The 18,246-nt window shown below is 36.3% G+C and overlaps 1 pseudogene; it reads right to left on the bottom strand.

Annotated features, from left to right (window-relative positions):
* LOC109845946 overlaps nucleotides 1-17,452 on the bottom strand; it is a 77,276-nt pseudogene extending 59,824 nt beyond the window's left edge.

Raw genomic sequence — 18,246 nt, 5'->3', positions numbered from 1 at the left:
TATTGTGCGTTTGAGTTTGCATTGGCGCACCTATTCTTATGTTCATATCTTATATCGTCATTGCCTATTGCTTGTTGTTTATCCTTTCCACTATCTTGTTTAGTTTGTTTGTCCCTTGTGATAGTTTATATATCCTTGCATATACCATATAGATATCTCATTGCTAGGATATATCATCTTGTGTATATTGCTTATTCTTGCTTATAATTAGTTGTATATCATACTTGCAAGAATATAGTTGTTAATAAGTTTTAATTGGTATAAAATCGGATTAGATTAGCATAAGACCCTAATCACCCCCCCTCTAGGGTCTAACACTCTAATCCTTCTCTAAACATGCTCTTGTCAGTTGCATCCCTTCTTCATTTGGGATAAATTTCATTAAGAATTTAGGATTGCTAAATAAATTAGTTCATGGAAATGAAAAAGAATTTTTCTTTTTCCTTGAAGCATTCTCTGCATTTTCTTAGTCTAATAGCTTCTGATTCTTTTTTTTAAATCAATATATACAATAAACTATGTCCTTCTATGTGTAAACACAAATAAAAGGGAAATATAAGATTTTCAATTATGCTTATATAGCATTAAAGTTTTTTTAGATAACATCTAATCAATAAAAAGTTGGTATTCCGTTATAACAAGAGTTGCCTCTTATCTAGAACTGAAAATACCTATCCATGAGTGCGAGACAACATGGAGATATGAGAATTTTCCTTCGCTAATTTTCATATTGCATTCAACAACTCAATCATCACAGGAAATATGACAGTGTTGAACGCCTCCTTCAGTGCCAATGCATGGGCTAAATTATTTATATCCTCTGATGTACAAGCAAAATGGAAAAACTCCAGTACCTAAAAAAGAATTTTGTAGAATCTGATGTCAAATATTAAGCATCAAATGAAATCCTTGAAACCACAGCTAGTCGTAGTTATAAAAAGAGGAAGTATAGAGTACCCACAACAAGGAACATCAAAAACTCACCTCACTAAGTAGCCAACATGAAAATATAACCACAGTGGCCAGTATTGTCAGATCATGATGGGTAATGGAGAAAGAGGTAAACCTTTTTTACTTGTAAGTTACCTCTTTCTTCATTACCCAAGACATGACTACACTATGACAAGTTTTAATGAAGACTACTACCTATATCAAAGTAGAGGATGGATGTTTTGTCAGATTGTAAAAGAAAGCACACTAATAAGCATGACCTAAATAAACAATGTTCGATGGACTCATACAGAAACTGCTAATACTACATCATATGCAAATTTATTAGAAGAGGGGTACTATTGTTAGATATGCATATCAAATATAAATATCCCAACGGTTCACATAACATTTTAGGCACAACTTTAAACCTTTTGAGCTAACTAATGCTTTAAACCTTTTATCTAAATACCTGAAACATATTATGATTTGTAAGCAGACAAACAAGGATATCCAATCAACAACCACATTTTCTTCATGCTTTACTAGAAACATTTCTTTATCATTCGCTACAAAAATGATTGTATAATCTACATTTAACTATGAGACCATTATTCTTAAAAAAAACATAATGTAAGACTAAAATTGTGCACTGGTGTTGAATAAAAAAGCACTTATTAAATATGTATTCTTACAGGAGAATTTAATGAAAGTTACCTCGACCATTACACGGTAACGGATTAACCCATATTCACTAAAGAATGGGTGCAAATCCTTGACTTTCTGCAAATATCGGCCATCTAAAGGTGATAGAGCCATAATGCTAACAAATTCAAGATCAACAACCTCCTCTTCATGATGATGCTCCATCTAAAACATTAAAGTTCACACAGCCAAAACATATTCAACTAGTTGTCCAAATTTGAGGAAAATTAAAGAAAAAGGACCTCCAAAAAAATTAGATCATTACGGATCAAATTTAATCATCATTGAAGACTCATAAGCCTAATTATTGGATTGAATATAGCACACTATAAATTAAGGACTGCCAAAGGATCATCTCAATTTATTTTAAAAAAATTAAGAACCTGAAATTCAAAATACAACAGTAGAAGCCCTATATTACAAATCCAGAAGAAGAAAAAAAAGTGACCTATAGCATATGATATTTATTATTTACTAAAAGTTTTATGCTCTATCACAAAATATTCCCTCACGTAAACTTATAAAAAATACTATCTTTATTCAAAAATCCAAAAGATGCCACTTTTGAGAAACATTTCAAGATTATAGTATATGAGATTTAAGAAAATTTAGCAAGTAAATAATCACAAAAAAGCAAAAAACAAGCATGTAGTCAATAAAAGGCAGGGCTTGTGTTCGTGAAAATTCCCCAGCCAGGAAACCAAGAATGGAGATCTTTACCTTCGTAGTCGTGACTCCTTCTGAACTGCTCACCGAAACCCTAAGTGGTTTAAATCGCCGAGGTGGGGTGGGCTGAATCTGAAACCTTAGCTGGCCTGATCGTCTGCTGATCGAAGTCGAAGAGGGAGAGGAGGAAAAGGGCGGCAAGAAAGCGAATGGGGCTTGAGGGGGTGACAAGAGCTTTTCCATTGAGTTGCAGACGAGATCGAAACCTTAACCCTAGATTTAAAGGGGGAATTTGTTCGGGGTTTAGTGGAGCGGGAAAAAGGAGCCACTTTTTTTTAAGGAATTGGAGAGATCGAGGAGCGAGTGCCTTGATTCATTTTATACACCTTTCCTGTGGAGGTTAGGTTCAGTTCATCAGATATTTTTTTTAAAAGGAAGGTAAATGATGGATAATCTAATAATACATATAGATTTTTGGTAAAACATTGTTGTAGGTCCCTCATGTGCTAGCCAAGTATCTTTTCGGTCCTTTCGGATCATTAATATTTAGAAGTCGTCAACCACAGTCATTAATATTATCAATGTCATCAATCTATGTTCTTTTTACAAATTTTTGTAAAATATTGTTGAGGAGATCACATGGCTGCTACGTTAGCAAAAATTAGTTGCAAGTTTCATACAAACGTGTATGTTGAACTTGCGATTTCACTAATTTTTTTGATGAACATGGCAGGGTTAGATCATTGTCACGTCAGCAAAATCTGATGACGAATGTAGTGTTAAGAATCACCACTGTTAACTTTCATCAAATATTAAAGACGCTAACAGTATTTGGGTGGTAGTGGTCGTTATAAGTGAAAGAAACTTTACTTGTAGAAATAATCAGGCAGTTTTTTGTATGTCCGCTTGCTTACTGGAATACAAATAGCTCATTTTATTTTTCTTTTTTTTTCCTTTTTTTCTCTTTTTTTCATTTCTCAAAACTCTTCATACTTATCATAAAAATAGTTGCATGAGATCCCAAGCTATAGGCACTATTTCTGAGAAAAGAACATAATATTAAGCTGATGAAACTTAAGTTAATTCAAGTAGTAATGAGCAAAACTTGACATAACAGCTATCACAAAATTCAACAAAACAATAAACTTTTTACTGTCAATAGGTTTTTCCAAATATTTACTCAACGAGTTCGAAGCAAACTATACTCTTTTGAGGCACATTAGAGAAAGAACTAGAGTGATTTTTGTAAGTGACTTTTGTTTTTGCATATTTAGATGTTGATTTTGCATATTTTGATGTAATTAGAGAAGCAACTGTATTTTTTGGATCTGTATTCTCTTTACTTATGTGATAATTAAACATAGTCTAATTCTCTCAATCCATACCACGTATCTCAATTCTTATAGGCGAGATCACGCCACATAAAATTTCCATCGGATATTTTGATAGTTGTTTTCAAGTGTACTAGTAGTTTCAAGACCATACAGATGTTAAAGATTGAGAGAGTAGAATAGGACAACAACTAACTGTATCTAAATATGTAAAAAACAAGAAATCTATATTGTGAACAAAAAGAGAATACTAAGGCAGAATCGTCCAACCAATACAACCAATACAAGTCCACGCAGCAGGCGAGATCCGCTCACCTCCCAAGCTCGACCTCGCCACACACTTCGCCTGCGATCTCGAACAGGCGACTTTCCTCACCTCCTTAACTACGCCATTGACCTCTACAGGTGATGTTCCTCACCTCCTTAACTTTGCCATCGAAGGGAGCTTCGATCTCAGGTACGATATTCTACAAATATCCACCTCGGCGAACGTTTCCCTAAAACTGAGCTGACACCAACCAAAAAAAATGTCCCACTTGTTGCGTCGAGTACAAAGTGAAACAATTCACGACAATGGACTCAATCCATAATAAGTCAGGAACCAAATGAGAATGAGACCATTCTCCAAACGTCGATGTCTACTCACCAAATCGGCTGCATCATAAAGACTTGCCTATGTATCCTCTTGTCCAATGAATCAAGCCTTCACATAGTTCACCACATGGCCTTCAAAGGCCCTCAACAGCAAAGAATGTTTAACTATTCCAAATAATAACCAAATTTCACTCCAGTGACAACTTTGGTCAACATATTTGCCGGATTGTCCTTTGTGTGGATCTTCTCCAATCTGACATCTCCATCATCCAATACGTCTCGAACAAAATAGAATTTGACATTAATGTACTTTGTGTGAGCATGATATGCCTGGTTCTTGGCTAAATAGACAGCTGACATGCTATCACAATGTACCTTAATGGTATCTTGTGCAATCTCCAGTTCATCCAATAACCCCTGCAACCACAAAGCCTCCTTCACATCTTCAGTCAACGCCATATACTCTGCCTGCGTAGTGGAGAGAGCCATTGTAGACTGAAGTGTGCATCTCTAATACACCGGTGCTCCTGCTAGTGTAAATACATATCCAGTTATAGTCCGGCGCTTATCAAGATCCCCCGCATAATCGGAATCCACATAACCAATATAATCCTGCCCATTCTTCCCATTCTTCTCGAATACTAAACCAACATCCACGGTACCTTTTATATACCGTAGAATCCACTTCACGGCCTTCCAATGACTCTTCCATGGGTCGTGCATGTACCTAGATACCATGCTCATGGCCTGTGATAAATCCGGCCTTGTACACACTATCGCATACATCAAGCTACCCACCGCATTAGCATATGGAACTTTGGACATGTATTCATGGTCCTCAACTAAAACAGGTAACATCATAGCTGATAGCTTAAAGTGGGGAGCTTATGGAGTACTCACCGCCTTGACATTGCCATCATAACTGAATTTCTTCAGCATCTTCTGTAAGTAACTGCTCTGTGTCAACTTCAACCTCCCCTTCACCCTGTCTCTCTCAATCTCCATACCCAATATCTTCTTTGCTTCTCCAAGATCCTTCATCTCAAATTCGGATGACAGTTCCTTTTTCAACTTTCTAATAGCTAAAGTATTCCAGGAAGTAATGAGCATATTGTCAACATATAACAGCAAATAAATATACTCACCATGCAGTAGCTTGTGCATGTAAACACACAGGTCATATGGGCTTCTCGTGTATCCTCGGCCAATCATGAAGTCGTCGAATCTCTTGTACCATTGTCATGGCGATTGCTTTAATCCATAAAGAGACTTCTTCAGCTTGCATACTAATTCTTCCTTTCCTACAGCTTTGAACCCCATAGGTTGTGTCATGTAGATCTCCTCTTCTAAATCTCTATGTAGAAAGGCTGTCTTAACATCTATCTGCACCAAATCCAAATCCAGCTGTGCCACCAACGCCAATAGTATTCTTATTGACGAATGCTTTACAACAGGTGAGAATATCTCATTGTAATCTATGCCCTCAAGTTGGGCATACCCTTTGGCAACCAATCTGGCTTTATACCAAATGTCCCAAATAGAAGATCCTTCTTTCTTCGTATATACCCACTTGCATCCAATAGCCTTCTTATCCTTTGGTGGCTTTGCAAGTTCCTAAGTGTCATTCTTATGAAGAGACTGCATCTCTTCCTCCATAGCTTCCCTCCACCTAATCGAATCAGAGCTTGACTTTGCTTCCCTGAATGTAGAAGGAACCAAATCATCAACGACTTCAGCTGATAAAGCATATGCAACCATGACATCATCATATCTAGCTGGCCGACGAATGTTTCTTCTTGGTCTATTAGCTACAATGGACTCCTGAACATGACCCTGTTCCTGAGTCCCAACATCTAGTGTATCCTCCACTTGCCCGTCTGTCATATCATCTCCTCCTAGTGTCACCTCTGTAGGAGTCTCAATAGATACAGTACTATCTAAAGTCTGTAGAGTCACATCTTCCTCCACCTGCTGTGATACCCTACTATTCTGGCCTTCCCCCACCAGCTGAGGAATCTGAGACCTCATCATGTGAGCCTCATCAAACGTGACATCTTTGCTAATGATCATCTTCTTGTCTTGTGGATCCTACAACTTGAAACCTTTAACTCCATCTTTAAATCCCACAAAGACTGTTTTCCTCACCTTCGGATTTAATTTATCATCACTGACATTATAATAAGAAGGACACCTAAATATCCGAAGCAACTCATAGTCACTAGCTACCGAACCAGACTAACGCTACATAGGAGTCTTTCCATTTATCGCAGTGCATGACAACCTATTTACTAGAAGGCTTGCATAAACCAACGCCTCGGCCCAAAAAGATCTTGACAATCTACTCTGTATCATCATACATTGCACCTTCTCCAGTAAGGTACGGTTCAACCTTTCAGCCACCCTGTTTTGTTACGGTGTCTCACGAACTGTGAAGTGTCGCCTAATGCCATGATCCTGGCAAAACTGCAGAAATGGATCACTCTTGTACTCACCACCATTATCCAAACGGAGTACATTCACCTTTCTACCTGTCTATAGCTCCACTTTCTTCTTCCACTCCACAAATATATCCAGGACCTCATGTTTATGCTTCATGGGGTATACCCTTCCTCCTGGAATAATCATCAATGAAAGTGACAAAATAATTAGCCTCACCAAGAGATGTGTTCTTGGAAGGACCCCAAACATCAGTATGAACATAATCCAATGTACCTTGGGTATTGTGAATTGCGGTGCTGAATTTCACTTTAGTCTTCTTCCCAAGTATGCAATGTTCACACAGCTCCATCTTGCAGGTCTTTGCACCCTTCAATAGCCCCTGTTTCGCCAATACCTGCAGGGACTTATTACCAGAGTGTCCTAATCTCATATGACATAAGCAGGTAGTATCTTTCTCTGTGGTAATCGAAGCTGCCAGACCCTCTGTTACTGTCTTGCCCTTCAAGTAGTAAAGGTTGTTTTCCCTAACACCTCGCATCACCGCTATAGAACCCTTTGTGACCTTCAGATTTGCATTCTCAAAGATCACCCTATAGCGAGATGCCTCCAAAGTTCCAAGTGAAATGATATTCTTCGTCAATTGAGGAACGAATCTCACTTCCTTCAACTCCCTAGTCACTCCGTCATACATTCTGATCTGGACTATACCAATACCACCGATAGGGCATACGTGGTTATTACCTATGAGCACGACATCCCCTCTTTACAACTCCTCAAAGCTGGAGAACTAATCCCTCCTCGGACAAATATGGTATGTAGCACCTGAATCCAACATCCACTCCATAGAGTTAGCATAACAAACTGACGGTAATGCTGGGTATGAATAGCCCGAAGAATCTGAATTTGAATTATCGTCACTAGCTTTGACAATATTCACTTCTGAAGCCTGTACGGCTTTCCCCTTATTCTTCCCGGCTCTGTCCTTCAACTTTGGGAAGTCAATCTTCCAATGTCCCTCTTCTTTACAGAAGCGACATTGATTCCTACCAACACACTTATAGCCACCTCCTTGCTTCGACTTGGAGTGATTAAATGGACGGCGGTTTGGACTACGACCTCTCACTGCTAATGCATCTCCTGATGTCTTCTCGAAGGGTTCACTATCTCTCTTCCTCAACTCATAGTTCACCAATACTGAGGTCACCTCCTTTTAGCGGATAGTGGTTCTACCATTGATCATCGTAAGAAAAAATGTACCAAAATCATCCTCTGGCAATGAACATAGTAACAACATTGTCTTATCTTCATCCTCTACCATGATATCCACATTGGCCATATCTGATAGCAATTTTGTGAAGTTATTGACATGTACTCTAATGGAAACTCCCCTCTTCATCTTGAATTGGTAAAACCTCTTCTTCAAGTTAAGCCGATTCTCAATGCTCTTCATAAGAAACTTCTCATTGAGTGTTTCCCACAACCATTTCACCGACGTCTCGTTCATCACATCATAGATCAAATCCGGCGTCAAACATGATCGAATAACCCCAAACGCTCTACAATTTATTTTCATCCAAATCTTATCCTCCATGTCTTCAGGTTTCTCTTGTAACTTAAGAGTCTCCTCCAAATGTTGGGCGTCTAATGCATCCATCACTTGACACCTCCACAAACCAAAAATTATCTTGCCATCAAATTTTTGAGCATCAATTTTTGTATTATTAATGCTCAACCCTTGTATCGCCTTTGAAAGAGACGATCCTGATGTACTTGTTTCACCTATGTTGATAATCTAATCTCTTCAAACGAGAATCCAAGCCCTAGCTTTCTTCTCCAAATCAAACACCAAGTCAAACCTGGAGCTCTAATACCACTTTTTGTGCGCAGCGAAACCAAAGGCACACAAATACAAACGAAATTGGAACGCTTATCAACAACCAAACAAGTAACACAAATGCAAGACAACAGATTTTGCGTAGTTTGGCAAATCTGCCTACGTCCACGAGAGCAGCACAATAATTTCTTATTAATAACAATAAATTACAAATAAGAGAGAGGATCTCAAACTTCAGATCTCTCAAACAAATAGCAATTGATTTTAATCTAAAATCAATGCTCAAACACTCTCTCTCTATTATAATAACTTCCCCAATTAATATTCACCAACCCCTTCTCAACAGTAAATGAGAACAGGGTTAAAAGGGAATAAAAATCAAAAATTTCCCAAACTGTAGAGAGAACGGAAGCTCAAGAAATTACCACCGCCAATCTCTTCTTCTCTCTCTACTCTCGCGCTCACTAATTCGCGCACAAATAAGGTTTCCCTTTTATAGGGAAACCCTAGGGCGGTCGGTCTATGTGCTCCAGTTACGCTCTAGCTGGCTCCAACACACAAGCAAAGTTCACTCCGCTGTAGGCGAGATCATGGGTGAGGGTGACATCAACAGGTGAGATCCGCTATAGGCGAGTTCGATCCACGTAGCAGGCGAGATCCGCTCACCTCCCAAGCTCAACCACGCCACACACTTCGCCTGCGATCTCGAAGAGGCGACTTTCCTCACCTCCTCAACACGCCATCGACCTCTGCAGGCGATCTTCCTCGCCTCCTCAACTTCGCCATCGAAGGCGAGCTTCGATCTCATGTACGATCTTCTACACACCCCACCTTAAATAAGCGACATCCTCATCGTGACATGACAATTGGCACATCCCGGTATCACTAGGTTATGTGGACTCTAGAGGTGGCTCCCACCACACTCACGCAATATAGCACTTAGCCCCACATAGCACTTAGCTCCACACTTTCGACTCGCAACTGCTATGATACAATTTGTCACGCCCCGGGCCACCGGGCCCATTGGTGTAGTACAAGCCGTAGGACCCACCAAGTGTAACACGTTTGGCTCAACCCACTGCCAAATCAACTAGCCGTGTTACACTTGAGTCTTGGGCATACCTATTTAAGCAACTTAACTTCTCACTCATTTTCTGATGTAGGACTAAATAAGAAACAAAGACATGATTATATTATTTTTAACCTTCAGATTGAAAAGGTTCTATTCAATTCATTTCATAGAATCAAGCTAAAAACTCATGAAGAAAGGAATATAGAACATGTCCTGCAAACATATATGAACGAAGATAGATAGTATAATCTTTATCAAACCAGTAATTATACATGATGTATTAGCCCCATGTAGAAAATTCCTAAGTTTCAGCATGTAATCATTATTTGTATAAAAAATTTCACCGAAATGACCAGCCAGAAATCTTTGAGTTATTTCCCCCAAAAAATCCACCACCAGGACATTAGGGAAAAATTCTTAGTGGAATATTACCCTGTACACCTTCGATTAAGTTTAACTTTTTAAACCCAAGAGTACTTTGTTTTTCTTTGAGTACTCCTACTTCTCTAATCCTTCTCTAAACGTTCTCTTGTCAGTTGCATCCATTCTCCATTTGGGATAAATTTCATTAAAAATTTAGGATTGCTAAATAAATTAGTTCGTGGAAATGAAAAAGAATTTTTCTTTTTCCTTGAAACATTCTCTGCATTTTCTTAGTCTAATAGCTTCTAATTCTTTTTTTTTAAATCAATATATACAATAAACTATGTCCTTCTATGTGTAAACACAAGTTTTTGTAGATAATATTTAATCAACAAAAAGTTGGTATTCCGCTATAACAAGAGTTGCCTCTCATCTAGAACTGAAAATATCTATCCATGAGTGTGAGAAAACATGGAGATATGAGCATTTTCCTTCGCTAGTTTGCATATTTCATTCAACAAATCAATTATCACAGGAAATATGATAGTGTTGAACGCCTCTTTCAGTGCGAATGCATGGGCTAAATTATTTATATCCTCTGACGTACAAGCAAAATGGAAAAACTCCAGTACCTAAAAAAGAATTTTGTAGAATCTGATGTCAAATATTAAGCATCAAATAAAATCTTTGAAACCATAGTCAGTCGTAGTTATAAAAAGGGGAAGCATAGAGTACCCACAACAAGGAACATCAAAAACTCACCTCAACAATTATAGCATTGGATTGACATTTCTGTTTCAAGAAGTATTCCACTGCTTTAACATCGTGGTTAGTTACTTTTTCAATCATTTTCACTTCCAGAGCATCAGCTTTGCTGAAGCCACTAACTATACTTTCTAAATAAGACCTGGCATTCTCGTTAAAGCTTTGAACCTCCTTGATTTTAGGTATTTCTGATAATTTTGGCAACCATTTTACATAAAAAAATCACTTCAGATAAGCATTTTGCACTAAGTAGCTAACATGAAAATAACTACAGTAGCCAGCTTTGTCAGATCATGATGGGTAATGGATAAAGAGGTAAACCTTTTTTACTTGTAAGTTACCTCTTTCTCCATTACCCAAGACATGACTACACTATGACAAGTTTTAATGAAGACTGCTACCTATATCAAAGTAGAGGCTGGACGTTTTGTCAGATTGTAAAAGAAAGCACACTAATAAGCATGACCTAAATAAACAATGTTCGATGGACTCATACAGAAACAGCTAATACTACATCATATACAAATTTATTAGAAGAGGGTGTTAGACCCTAGAGGGGGTGATTAGGGTCTTATGCTAATCTAATCCGATTAAAACCAATTAAAATTAATTAACAAGTTATCCTAGCAAGTATAAAATACAATAATATATGTGAGCTAGGATAAGCAATATGAACAATAAGATATATCCTATATGATGAAAATATATGCAAGGATATATAAACTAACACAAGGGTGATCTAATCAAACTACAAATGTGATAGCGCAAAATGAACAACAAGCAATACACAGTGGCGATGTAAGATATGAACATGAAAACAAGTATGCCAATGCAATCACAAACAAATGATATGTTTACGGGGTTCGGTCCCTATGACCTACGTCCCCATTCCTCACCTCGAGGAGATACCCCACTATCATAACCCGGTTTGGAAGCCAAAACTTCTACACACTCGGTTTACAAGTTCACCGAAAACTCTCACATAACAAACACTATGCAAACACACTCTACACCCTCACAAGTGTTGGACCTAGCCGTGTCTCCCTCAAGTGCTAGGTTACAACCTCTCCCTAGGTTCGTCAACCGATACCACTCCTCTTGGGATGATCCCCGACTCTCACCACACACTCCTCTCGGTGTACAAGTGTATTACAAAGTGATCTCACGATTAAGCACAATACAAAGAATGATTGTTCTCTATTATGGATGAGAACACAATGAAAGCTCACACTCAATTGTTACAATCTCTCACCAACCCAAATATACTATATATGAAAATACAGTAAGCTCAAGTGGGTGTGTGTGTAAACAATGAGTATAATCAAATCTAACTCAAATAGCAAATTAAGTATATGAAAATCAATAATAATATTGCTAGAGAAAAGAGTTAGAAAACTTCTCTATAAACACAAAGAGAGGATGAGAAGATATTGAAGATGAACTCCTCAACAGATGATGCAAACTCCTCTTTGTAACAGCAAACCCTAAAAACAAACTAAACAAACTTAAACTCTTTTAAAACATGTTTAAAACATTTCTTGGGTTACTTAGTTAGAACTGAGGTAAGCGGGGTATTTATAGAAACCACGAGAAATTTTCAGCCGACCGCGGTGGTCAACCGCGAGAAATTTTCAGCCGACGGTCGACCGTGGCAGTCGACCGTGAAAGTTTCTGCTGCCCACTATGCAAAGGACTCAGGCGCGGTCGACCGTGGCGGTCGACCTTGAACTGATATATAAAAATAAAGTTCTGAAAACTATTTTTCAGCACTGTTTAAAAATATCAAATAAATTCTAAAAAATATAAAACTTTGGGGAATGATTGTAGACATGATAATAAACATGCTACAATCATTTTACAAAAAGGACTTCCCAAATGAAAAATATCATCATTTTACAAAATAGGCCAAAACATGAAAATGTAAACATGTGAATTTTGACATTTTGGCTAAACCAAGTTTTGAAACTTTATAAAATAATTTTATAGACTTGAAGAAAGATGTAAACTATTGTTATGAAGTCTATAAACAATGAATATAGTATTTTCCTAAATACAATAGAATATGAAACATATGAGTATGTATATGAAAATATATTTGTTTCATATCTAAGTAGTTAAACCAAATCACAATAATAAATATGAAATATGTAATTTCATATTTGTAAACATGAAAACCCATAACCATGCATGTATATATATAACTATATATATACATAGAAACCAAATACGTGTGTGTATATGATATTGAGCTTAAGGTACTTAACAAACATAATATAAAACGTAAACTAAGTTACCCAAGCTATGAACTTGATCTTCAATAAGCTTGACTTGGTACACTATGCGGATGAAGCTAGAACTTGATCTTTAACTTGAATTATACGTTGCTTCACTCTACAATTCCGCCAACCTCCATTGGATATCGTCGTTGAAGCGCTATTCCATCCATCCTCCAACATGTTGTTTACCTAGAATAAATACGAAAACACAAACACTAGACAAACAACATTAGACGTAAATTGTTTGTAAAATCACCATCAAAACAAGAAGGCCAACAATCTCCCCCTTTTTTATGATGACAAACAATTTACAAAAAGGAATATATGCATGAAGGAAATGAACATATACAAGATAATACACATGCATATAAACAAGGAATTGTATACTCATAATATTTCTCCCCCTTTGACAACATCAAAAAGGGGACAAAAGAATTAAGAGAGCGAAAGCTCCCCCTACAAATAAGCATGGGTGAGTATAAAATAAGTATAGGGATTACTCCCCCTTTCAAAATGCCTTAATGAATATATACAATGAATGCTAAGGCATACATATGTGAGCAAGCATAGATGAAAAGTATGCTAAACACTCCTCACATACAAAAAGACAATGAAGACACATATAAATATGTCATTATGAAGATAGTATCTCATTACACTAATATAAAAACCATGTATAAAATAGATTTATGAAATTAAAATAAAAAGAGCATGAGAATCATGCAAAATGTTTTCAAATGAAAATAAAATGAAATCATAAATCACAAGTAAATCATACAAGAACATAAAATCAAATCATCATTGATTTTCAAAAATCAAGAGAGGCAACTATATCTAGCTATTGAGCTAGTATCAACCCATGTAAACATTTTAACATTCGGTAGATAAGATTTGGGAATAAACACCCAATAAATCCGGAGGGTTATATGAACACAAACCTCTTATCAAAATCAAAACAAATAATCATGAAAACAAAAGATTTGATCAATTAAAAATTTATTTTCATAATCAAAAGATTTTAAGACGTAATTTTCAAAACCAAGAAAAGGAAAAGTAAGAACATTAAAATTCTTGGTTTAAAATTTAAATTTGTTTTGGTACCGAAAAAGTAAGAACATTAAAATTCTTGGTTTAAAATTTAAATTTGTTTTGGTACCGAAGAACTCTTGGTACCAAAAAATTTAGGAACATGACCCCTATCATTAAAGCTCAAAGCCCTTGGGTTATGAACCCATTTGGGCACATTTAGTGCACTAACACGGTCAAAGCAATAATCACTCAAATGACCCTTCCGATTGTAATTTGTGCAATGAAAGAGATCGATTTGTTTTTGTGGACCATTAGCTCATGCACGGGAATCATTTGCAAATAAAGATTTTCTTTTAAAATTATTTTGCAAATGAGAAACATTCTTAAACAATGGTCTATTTGGAATATATTGCAACTTAGAAGCTTTTTACATATCAAAACAAAATTTAGCAACTTTAAACCTTTTGAGCTAACTAAGGCTTTAAACCTTTTATCAAAATACCTGGGACGTGTTATGATTTGTAAGCCAGACGAACAAGGATATCCAACCAGAAATATTTCTTTATCATTCGCTACAAAAATGATTGTATAATCTACATTTAAATATGAAACCATTATTCTTAAAAAAATATATTGTAAGACTAACACTGCGCACTAGTGTTGAATAAAAAAGAACTGATAAAATATGTATTCTTACAGGAGAATTTAATGAAAGTTACCTCAACCATTACACGGTAACGGATTAACCCATATTCACTAAAGAAAGGGTGCAAATCCTTGACTTTCTGCAAATATAGGCCTTCTAAAAGTGATAGAGCCATAATGCTAATAGACTGAAGAGCAACAACCTCCTCTTCACGATGGTGCTCCATCTAAAACATTAAAGTTCACACAGCCAAAACATATTCAACCAGTTGTCCAAATTGGAGGAATATTAAAGAAAAAGGATCACCAAAAAAATTAGATCATTCCGGATCAAACTTAATCATCATTAAAGATTCATTAGCCTAATTATTGGATTGAAAGCAGCTCACTATAAATTTAGGACTGCCAAAGGATCATCTTAATTTATTTAAAAAAAATTAAGAACCTGAAATTCAAAATACAACAGTGGAAGCCCTACATTACAAATCCAGAAGAAGAAAAAAAAGTGACCTATAGCATATGATATTTATTATTTACTAACAGTTTTATCCTCTATCCCAAAATATTCCCTCCCGTAAACTTATAAAAAATCCTATCTTTATTCAAAAATCCAAAAGATGCTACTTTTGAGAAACATTTCAAGATTATAGTATATGAGATTTAAGAAAACTTAGCGATAAAATAGTCACAAAAAAGCAAAAAAACAAGCATGCAGTCAATAAAAGGCAGGGCTTGTGTTCGTGAAAATTCCCCAGCCAGGAAACCGAGAATGGAGATCTTTACCTTCGTAGTCGTGACTCCTTCTGAACTGCTCAACGAAACCCTAAGTGGTTCGAATCGCCAAGGAGGAGTGGGCTGAATAGCAAACCTTAGTTGGCCTAATTGTCTGCTAATCGAAGACGAAGAGGGAGAGGAGGAAAAAGGCGGCAAGAAAGAAAACGGGGCTCGAGGGGGTGATAAGAGATTTTCCATGGAGTTGTAGATGAGATCGAAACCCTAACCCTAGATTTTTAAAGGGGAAATTTGTTCGGGGTTTAGTGGAGCGGGAAAAAGGAGCCGCCTTTTTTTTAAGGAATCGGAGAGAGCGAGGAGCGAGCGCCTTGATTCATTTTATACATGTTTCCTGTGTAGGTTAGGTTCAGTTCATAAGATATTTTCTTTTAAAGAAAGGCAAATGATGGATAATCTAATAATGCATATAGATTTTTGGCAAAACTTTGTTGTAGGTCCCACATGTGCTAGCCAAGTATCTTTTCGGTCCTTTCGGATCATTAATATTTAGAAGTCATCAACCACAGTCACTAATATTATCAATGTCATCAATCTATGTTCTTTTTGCAAATTTCTATAAAATATTGTTGAGGACATCACATGGCTGCCAGTTAGAAAAAATTACTTGCAAGTTTCGTACAAACATGTATGTTGAACTTGTGATTTCACTAATTTTTTTGCTGAACATGCTAGGGTTAGATCATTATCACGTCAGCAAAATCTGATGATGAATGTAATGTTAAGAATCACCACTGTTAACTTTCATCAAATATTAAAGACGCTAACAGTATTTGGGTGGTAGTGGTACATTCCGTTATAAGTGAAAGAAACTTTACTTGTAGAAATAATCAGGTTGTTTTTTGTATGTCTGCTTGCTTACTGCAATACAAATAGCTTATGTTTCTTTTCTTTTTTTCCCTTTTTTCTCTTTTTTCATTTCTCAAAACTCTTCATACTTATCATAATAATAGTTGCATGAGATCCCAAGCTATATGCACTATTTCTGAGAAAAGAACAGAATATTAAGCTGATGAAACTTAAGTTAATTTAAGTAGTAATGAGCAAAACTTGATATAACAGCTATCACAAAATTTAACAGAACAATAAACTTTTTACTATCAACAGGTTTTGCCAAGTATTTACTCTTCGAGTTCGAAGCAAACTATACTCTTTTGAGGTACATTAGAGAAAGAATTAGAGTGATTTTTGTTTTTGCATATTTAGATGTTGATTTTGCATATTTTGATGTAATTAGAGAAGCAACTGTATTTTTCGAATATGGATTCTCTTTACTTATGTGATAATTAAACACAGTCTAATTCTCTTAATCTATACCACGTATCTCAATTCTTATAGACGAGATCACGACACATAAAATTTCCACCAGATATTTTGATAGGTTTTTTCAAGTGTACTAGTAGTTTCAAGACCATACAGATGTTAAAGATTGAGAGAGTAGAACAGGACAACAACTAAATGAATCTAAATATGTAAAAAAACAAGAAATATATGTTGTGAACAAAAAGAGAATACTAAGGCAGAATCGTCCCACCAATACCAGTATACCACACACAGGTTTGTTGATTATTTACAGATTCAAATAACTAGATACTTTATTTCAAAAGAAAAGAACACAAGGATATTGTTCAAATCTCATAAACAAGAATTACTATTGCATCATGCGGAAGGGGTAGCAACCAAAAGTCAATATAAATATAAGTGTCGAGGTAAACAAACTTTAAGTATTTAAAATGAAAACAAACTATCAGGGAGACAATTGACACAAGGGGGGAAAACCTGTATGGGGCATAAATCCAATAATCAAATCCCCCAACTTACAATATAACAGCTGAAGCATTCTGATTCCTACATGTTGATCACAAATACAAGTCCCAGGAGAATACAAAATACAATTGACACAAGGAGAATACAATGAACTTAGCAATACATGGAAGCATACCCGTGTTGCTTCTCCAGAATACATTTCCAGTATTTGAAGACTTCTGCTTGCAATTTTATTCCTCCAGGCCATTAGTAAAAGAACAAAATGAAACTAATTGCACTGGTCTAAAGATCACCCAATAATGCTTACATAATAATACAAACACAAACGGTTTGTGGTATCAACTACCTTTGCTCATAACGAAAATGCAAAGGGGAAGTAACATGAACCACAAATAGTTCAATTAGTAAAATTTTCATCTCGTTCATTCAACGTTTGTTTCAACGGCTTTAAAAGCCTGAACCCATTCACCAAATCCACATGATCGTCGGATGTTTTGTCAGATTGTAAAAGAAAGCACACTAATAAGCATGACCTAAATAAACAAGGTTCGATGGACTCATACAGAAACTGCTAATACTACATCATATGCAAATTTATTAGAAGATGGGTACTATTGTCAGATATGCATATCAAATATAAATATCCCAATGGTTCACATAACTTTTTAGACACAACTTTAAACCTTTTGAGCTAACTAATGCTTTAAACCTTTTATCTAAATACCTGAGACATATTATGATTTGTAAGCCAGACGAAAAAGGATATCCAATCAACAACCACAATTTCTTCATGCTTTACCAGAATATGAGGAGTAAAAGGGCGGCAAGAAATCGAATGGGGCTCGAGGGGGTGATAAGATCTTTTCCATAGAGTTGTAGACGAGATCGAAACCCTAACCCTAGATTTTTAAAAGGGGAATTTGTTTGGGGTTTAGTGGAGCGGGAAAAAGGAGACGTTTTTTTTAAGGAATCGGAGAGAGCGACGAGCGAGCGCCTTGATTCATTTTATACGCGTTTCATATGGAGGTTATGTTCAGTTCA

The sequence above is a fragment of the Asparagus officinalis genome, chromosome 6 (assembly GCF_001876935.1).
Source record: "Asparagus officinalis chromosome 6, Aspof.V1, whole genome shotgun sequence".
Lineage (NCBI taxonomy): Eukaryota > Viridiplantae > Streptophyta > Magnoliopsida > Asparagales > Asparagaceae > Asparagus > Asparagus officinalis.
The sequence above is the reverse complement of the archived record's forward strand: the minus strand, read 5'-3'. Positions and strand labels throughout refer to the sequence as shown.